The 7,843-nt window shown below is 48.3% G+C and overlaps 1 protein-coding gene across 1 annotated transcript in view; it reads right to left on the reverse strand.

Moving 5' to 3' along the window:
• The window catches only part of Utrn (utrophin), a 456,941-nt gene extending 453,251 nt beyond the window's left edge, over positions 1–3,690 (reverse strand). The window contains exon 1 of the mRNA XM_051206176.1: positions 3,574–3,690. The gene's annotated coding sequence lies outside the window, so the exon portion shown is untranslated. The remainder of the gene's footprint in view (positions 1–3,573) is intronic.
• Positions 3,691–7,843: the final 4,153 nt, after the last annotated feature.

Below are 7,843 nucleotides of genomic sequence, written 5' to 3' on the forward strand. Positions count from 1 at the left end.
AAAGTTAAAGCAGAGGAATACACTGGCTAATTGTTGAAGCTTTATGAACCATTCCCGCTCAATACACACAGATTGCTTCATCAGTCTCCCGGACTTTATGGAACAATAAAAAACTTTGTAAATGATTTTATGATTTTACAATTATTAAGAATTTACAGAGCTAGGTGGTGGTGGCACACACCTTTAATTTCAGCAATGGGGAGGCAAAAACAGATGGATCCCTGAATTTGAGGTCAGCCTGGTCTACAAAGCAAGTTCCAGGACATCCAGGGTTACACAGAGAAATCTGTTTTGGAAAACCAAACCGAAAATAATAATAATAATAATAATAATTTACAGAGCTATAACCCCAGCACTAGAGAGACAGAGGAAAGGGGTTCCCTAAAACCGTAGGCTAGCCTGAGCTACATAGAAAATCCCAAGCTAGTGTATGCTACCTGTCTCAAAATGAAAAGGAAACTGGGATGTGATCCGGTGACATAGTGCTTCCCTAGAGCACACGGGTCTGGGTTTGATCCCCAGAACTACAAAAAACAGCAAACAGCATTAACATCAAAAGAGACCCGGGGAAAAGGATGGAAGTAGTTTTTACCAGGAGTGGACCAATAACCCCAGCAGGAGAACTGGGAGTTCAAAGCCACCCCTGCTATATAGAGAGTTTGAGGCCAGCCCGGGCTACATGAGATGGAAACAAACTTCTCTCAAAGAACATCATCGTAAAATCTTATATTCCTATCTAGAACTAGAAAACTATGAAAGAGTGGCTAAACTTTCATGTGTATCTTAATATTTTCAGAGACCCAAAATCTTGCTCGGGGAATATATAAACATTTTATTATGGAAAACCCCAGTTGTCTAAGGAAAATTCTCTTTCCTGGAATGAAGTTCCCTTGAGAGACAAGTCCTGTGCTCTCCTTTGGAACTAGTTTTAGCTGAGGACCTCCATATTAAGGCTTCTCAAAGAGTTTTCCACTCTATTAAATAAAGGTGACCTCTGCACATGTGCAATGGGATTTGCTCCCTCTCACACATACAATAAATAAATATTTTAAGTGCATGTTTTAAAATGTATGTGTAAATGTCTGCCTAGGACTCAAGGAAGCCAGAAAAGAACATAAGACTGTCTCTTAACCTCTGAGCCATCTTTAAACTTCTTTTAAAGAAAAAGGTTAATTTGTACACAGAGCTTCCTTTCATTTGCATATGACCAATAATACTTCCTCATTGTAATCTTTGATTCTGCCATTCTCCTTGGGATAATTTTTTCAGCGTCCTCTTCTTGATAATGCAAATGCCCACCCACTACGCTGCAAAATCATATCAGAAAAAGTGATCAAGGAACAAGGAAAGAATGAAATAGTAAGACACAAACAGAAGGTCACCTAAACATTTAACAGCTACTAACTCTTGTTGCCACTAATGTCCCAGGAGCTCCAGTTTCAGTAAGAAAGCTTAAGGATACTTTCTTCCAAATTGCCAAGAGCAAGCCAGTTGTGGTGGTACACACCCATAGCCCACAGCCCAAGCTACTTAGAAGGCTGAAGCAAACTCAAGGCCAGCCTGGGCCACATAATGAGACCTGTCTCAAAATACATAAATAAAATGCTACGATAATTAGCTGTGGGAACAGAGTCAAAGCTTCCTTAGTAACAATGGGCCCCAACGAGGCTCCACTTGCACACCTATGGGATGGAAGGGGCCACACTCCACACAGATAAGGGAGAAACTAGGGGTGAATGACCTCGAGGTTGTGCAAGGAACCCTCCATAATTACTGACCAGTCTTCTCCGTCTAAATGACAGCGGTGAAGTGTAGCAAAAGTTCGCACTGAAACCTACCCACCAGCTTCTCCTTCAGGGTTGATGGCTTCTCCGTCTGTTCCACAGACCAGAACGCCAGGAGTGGCGGCTTTAGAGGCAAAAGTTCAAAAACATACAGTATCCAAAAAGTGTCATCATAAAGGAATATTCAGCCATGTGCAGCTGTGGAAAGTGGTCAAGTCTTGGAAAAGCTATTCACTCACTAGTAGCAAAAAGCTAGGAATGCTGGAGAGAGTGGAGGGGGAAGCTGAGGAACGAGTTTGCCATTGCACTTGTAAAGGAAACAGCTGAGTGCCAAGAACTGCCATTCACCCTGCGAAGTGCTCCAGGGAAGGTTAATACCACTGTGATTAATGCTGTTTACAGGCACAATAAATTTTGGATAAACACCCAAAGGACAGTCAAAAGAGCTATCTCGAAGGTCTCATAAATGCTGGTGAAGGGGGCGGGGGCTTCAGCGCGAATGGTCCTCGCCCTCACCGCCCTATCCTCAGGCTGAACGACCCACGAGCTTCGAATTCCTCCAGTTCTCGTAGGCCCCAATGCTACCCGTTGGCTGCGCCCCCAGCGCCCACCAGCAGCCAGCCACCGAGGGGTCAGCCTGACTTCAGAGGCCCAGGGCAAGTTCCAACCGAATGGATGCTGCTGCTGCCTCGCCATCCAGGAGATCCCGTCTCGTCTGGAATTCGTGCGCTCTGGCCAAGGCGCACCCTCCCAAGCAACTCTTGGAGAGCCCACCTCTCTAGATAGTGGTGACCAGGTGATCTGAAGGCTAGGAAGATAAAGGATGCTCCCTCGGGAACACTCCAGAGAGTGCAGCCCGGAATTGCACCCAGGAGCTCTAATTTGAGGGTTCAAAAAAAGGCGGGCCTCTGGCTCTCAGGGGTCACACACGTTTTCTCCTCCCCTTAAAAAATAACCCTGGAACGCCACACAGTCGGAATCTAGGGACTTGAAAAGTCCCTTTTAACAATGTGCCTTCTAAAAGTTGCACAGCTTACAATTAATTCTTTGTTGGTTTTGTAAGTGGCCTTGGGCAAGTAGAGAGTCTCAGACCCAGGCCAAAAAGGAGCATGAATTACCTTGTCAGTTGCAGCTTAGGGATGCCAAGAGTCCGGAAAAGCAGGAGACCGGGACGGCGCAGCAACGAGGTATCCCCCTATCCCTTCAGCCTCTCCGGAGCAGCTTGCAGGGAGCTGGCGATCTCTCCACACTGGGGCCCCACCCTCGGGAATAGCAACCACGCAGAGGTCGAGCACGCCCCCAGCCTGAAGGCGGGCCGGGAAGGTTCCACAAGCCTCTGACCGCACAACCGCCCTCCCCACCCTCTCCTCCAGGACACCGCCCGGGCCCCGCCTTCTCGGGACCTGAGGTGTGTGTGACAGGCTCTCTGAAGAGGCCACGTCCCCTCTAGGAGATGGCTAGCCCTGCTCGCCCGCTCAGGCTGAAGAACGAGCAGGAGACACCCTCTCCCCTCAAGGAAGGGGCAAGACGACAGCACTGAATCAGCCCGAGAAATTTGAGACCTTGCTTGGCGACAAGTACAGATTCCCACCTTCTCATTCCAGCTCCCGCCCGCCGGGGAGGGGGGCGCTGAGCTCCCAGGGAAAGTGCAGAAGTTGGCCAGCCTGCTATTTCTGGACGGGGTGGAGGAACCGCAGAAAGGTCCCACCTCCTCTCAGCCCCCGCCCCGTTCCCTCGGGGACTGCGGTCACATTACACAGCCCGGAGCTTCAATAATGCATGGGCTTACCTGCTCGCCAAGTCCCGGAGGCCCAAGAGCTCCTCTGGGCGTGTTCGGGTCGCAGGGAGCCTGGTGTGCGGGAGCCTACGCTGGGCGATGCGAGGATTTGGGTTTTGCTTTTTCTTTCTTTTTCCTTTTTATTTATTTATTTTTATTTTTTAATGAAACGTGGAAAGCCAGACAAGATCCGAAAGAAGGGAAAAAAAAAAAGGAAAAGAAAAAACTTAACACCGGATTGGAAACGCCCCCCGACTTGTGCAATCTTCCTGCCGGGTAGTTCCGCCAAAAACAAAACAGGGCAAACGCTAGCCAGGGCCAGGCGCGCGCTGGAGTTTTCCGTCTGCAGGAATGACTCGAAGGAAAAGGGGCGCCACTCGCCGAGGTCGCCTGATCGGCTGAGGGAGCCCGCGGCTCCTCCTCGGCCCTGGGCGGGAGAAATCCCGCGCCCGGCGCTGCCCGCTCCCCTCCTCCGGGGAAGGGCGACTCCACAACTTTGTGCGCGAGAGCTGCTCGCGGCTCCGGCTCCTCCTCCCGGTCCTCCCCCCGCCGCCGCCGGCCCCTTTGTTGGAGAGCGAGGGTGGGGCGCCGCTTGGTCAGCCCGCCACCCCGGGAAGGGGGCTCGCGTCTCCGGCAGGGCCAGCCCAGCCCAGGAGCCGTGGATCCCGCAGGTCGAAGTCGCCTCCCGCGCCCGCCGCTTGGTCGCTCGCGCGCCCTCGGCTCCCCGGCCCTGCAACTTTGTTCCGGGAGAGATCAGTCGTCCCCCTCGGCTCCCGGGTCGGCCCTGCCACCGCCGGCCGGGCTCTCAGAACGTGGCGCCTCGGGTCACCTGACCGCGCGCCCGGTCAATCAGCGCTAGCCCTAAGCGCCCTCCCAGCCCGCAGTTGCTGGCCCGGTGAGATGCGCGGTGCGGGAATCCGGAACCAGTCGTGCGTGCAAAGAAGCCAGAAGCTGGAATAGGCATTGCGCGCACGCACCGTGCCCCTTATTCAAATTGTCCAAAATGTGTGTCACGCCCCCCTAGGCATACTGGGTCTCTCTTAGGGTGTCGTTTTTCTTCTTTTTAGATAAATCTCGACCTGCTTGCCAACTCATCGACCATCTCAGTTTACTGACGTGGTTGAGCCTGGGGTTCTAATTTCAAGGACATATTTATTTTCTGTGATTTTCTTAGCATTGTTTAAATGCTGTGAAAATAACTCCAGGTGCACTTACATTTTCATGCATATACACAAATAGTGTTGGTTCTGACATTTACATTTTTTACTCTCTCTCTCTGTGTGTGTGTGTGTGTGTGTGTGTGTGTGTGTGTTCACCCATTTGATGCCCCAGTGACACAGCACTCACGTTGAAGTCAGAGGACAACTTTGTAGAGACATCTCAGTACACCTTTATGTGGGATCCAGGGGTCCAGTTCTAGTCTTCAGGCTTCAGTAGTAGACAGGGGCTTTGCCAACAATACCATCTGCCAAACCTTTTTTTCTTTGTATTTTTCCATGCAAACATACATTGTTTGCAAAAACTTGTTGCAAGCTTACCGGGTTAGCCAAAACATATCTAGAAATCCATAACCTTGTGTTATGTGTTCATTGTTTCTTACTACACATTTCTTTCTGGTGAGTTCCTGTGACTGTTTTCATGATCTCTCTTGGAAGGGAAGGAACCAAAATATCAGCCAAAGTCCTCAGCTAGTGTAAACAAAGAGGAAAGCATGGCTGATAGCGGCAGGCTGGCTTATTGCTTCCTTAATGCTTAAGGGTTAATTTATGAGCCAGTAAAAATAATTGACTAGCCTTGTGTTAATTAGCAGTTGAAAACCTCTGGGGTCTCTATGTGGACTGGGACAGGAGGAAGTCCGTTCCTAAGTCTCTGGTTTAGTGGTTTCACTTTGTAGGATTCCCTTTGTAGGATTCCAGCCTTATAGACTGGAAATCGGTGTGACTTGCTCCTTCACTCCCATAAATATGGGGTCTGCCAGGGTGGAGGATACTCAGAAATCCAGCGTACATCTTGCCCTTTTAAAGCAAGAGTTCTAAAGTGCCTTGAGAATGTGAGATAAGACTGGGAAGTGAATATATGCAAGACTCATGGCACCAGATCAAGTGTGCTGTGTAGATTACTATCACTGGGGCAAAATCACTGACCTAAACAACGTAAACAGGACAGGTTTGTGTCAGCTCTCAGTTTCAGGGGATTCAGGCTGAGAATGGCTGGATCCGTTGCCTTGGGCCCGAGGCAAGGCAGAGCATGGTGGGGGCTGAGCATGCCAGAGTCTGCACACTCTGTGGCTATCACAAAGCAGAAAGCCAGACAAAGGGGCCCAGAACAAGCTCAGGCCCGAAGACTCCAGTAACCTCCAAGAGGCCACACCTCCATTGAAGCAGGCATCTACCAAGTGGCTTGATCCCTCTACTAGGTCAAAGACCTCAGGATGCAACTGTCCTTCAGTGACTGACTGGATCTACCAATTAAGGACCGAGCCTCCAACACATGACCCTTCACACAGACACTTCATGCCCAGACAGTAGAGTTGCTAGAAATTTAGAGTTCTTCCTTTCAAAAGGATGGGGGTAGGGAGTAGGTCTAGAAAAAATGACTCGGTGGTTAAAATTGCTTGCTGCTCTTGCAAAGGACCTGGGTGTGGTTCCCATATCAGGTGGCTCACAACCTCAAGCTCTAGGGAATACAACCTCCTCTTCTGACTTTCACAAGCCCCTCCCACAAATGCACATACACACATTAATAAAAACAGAATAAATCTGTTGTTTTTTGTTTTTTTTCCAGAAAAGATAATGAAGGGATTGGGAATGTAGCTCAGTTGATAGAGTGGTTGCCAGGCATACCTGAAGCCCCAGGTTTGATCCCCAGCACCACACAAAACTGACTATTGCAGACTCTCACCGTGCCACCACCTGGGAGGCAGAAACAGAAAGATCACAATTTCAAGACCAGCTTGACCTATATAGCAAATTTGAGGCATCCGCTTCAGTAATGACAGAAGGCACCTGGCAACCTTAGTAAACCTATGTTGTGGGTCAAAAAAGGAAAAAAAGAAGGAAAAAAGGCCTGACACAATGTCCAAGCATTCCCAAGCTAGTCCTTTCCTTTGGTAGGTGAGAAAACCACTGCCTTTGGTAGGCAGAAGACTATGCCTACAAAGGGCTATATTTCCCAAAGAGAAGTCTTGTGAGTCTTTTACGGCACTCTCATTTTGAGAGATTGTGGACATCGGTCTCCAGGAGGTATGGGTAACCATTAATGCACCTGCAACCAGCAAGCTACCTGTAATGCATGCTGGGTAGGCCGTGACTTGTGACAAGAGAGCCGCTGGAAAGGTCACGATGGGGCATATAGGGGTAGTGACAGGAATATGGTGCTGGGCTACTATTAACCCCAAATCAGAATTACCCTAAGTCACCACTGAACAATAAGAAGGGAAGATGTTTATACTGGTATTTCTGTAGTAAGGAGATACTTTTACAGAAGATCGAAGGTATGGTGTGATATTATCTGTACAGATCAACATATAAAAATATATGCTGTGTAATACCATTATTATATGGGCATGATTCAGATAAATACAGGGGCCTGTGTACTTTACTAACCCTGTGCAATAACATATAAATGCAGCTGGACATGATGAAATATGCCTGCAATTCCAAGTGCTTGGAAAACTGAAGCATAAGGATTGCAAGCTTGAGGTCAAGCTGAACAACGTAGTGAGAGGCTCTATACAAACAGATCAGGGGTGTTGCTTGGCCATAAAACGTTTGCCTAGCACGTGCAAGGTTCTAGGCTGAATCCCTGGTCTCAACAAGAGAGAGAAAAAGAGAGAGAGAGAGGGAGAGAGAGAGGGGGAAAGATTAAGTATAGATGCAGTTTGTTTTAGAATAATAGAAATGAGAAAATATGTAATGTATTTTTGTAGATATATTTGTGTGTTTGTTCATGTGTGTGGGCATGGAGACCAGAGGATAACCTTGGGTATTATTCTCCAGGCACATAATTTTAGTCAAGTCTCTCTCTGATCTAAAACTCACTGTACAGGAAGCCTTAGAGAATCTGTCTAACACTCCCCCAGCACTGAGCTTCAAGTGCTAGCTATAACCCCTGACTTCACAAAGAAAGAAAAAGAAGAGAAAATAAAAAACAAAACAACAACAATAACAAAAGAGTTCTGGGATCAAGTCTTTGTACGGCATGCTTCATCAATTGAGCTAACTTCCAAATCCTACGTGTGTGTGTGTGTGTGTGTGTGTGTGTGTGTGTGGTGATTTGAGGA

The sequence above is a fragment of the Phodopus roborovskii genome, unplaced genomic scaffold (assembly GCF_943737965.1).
Source record: "Phodopus roborovskii unplaced genomic scaffold, PHOROB, whole genome shotgun sequence".
Taxonomy (NCBI): Eukaryota; Metazoa; Chordata; class Mammalia; order Rodentia; family Cricetidae; genus Phodopus; species Phodopus roborovskii.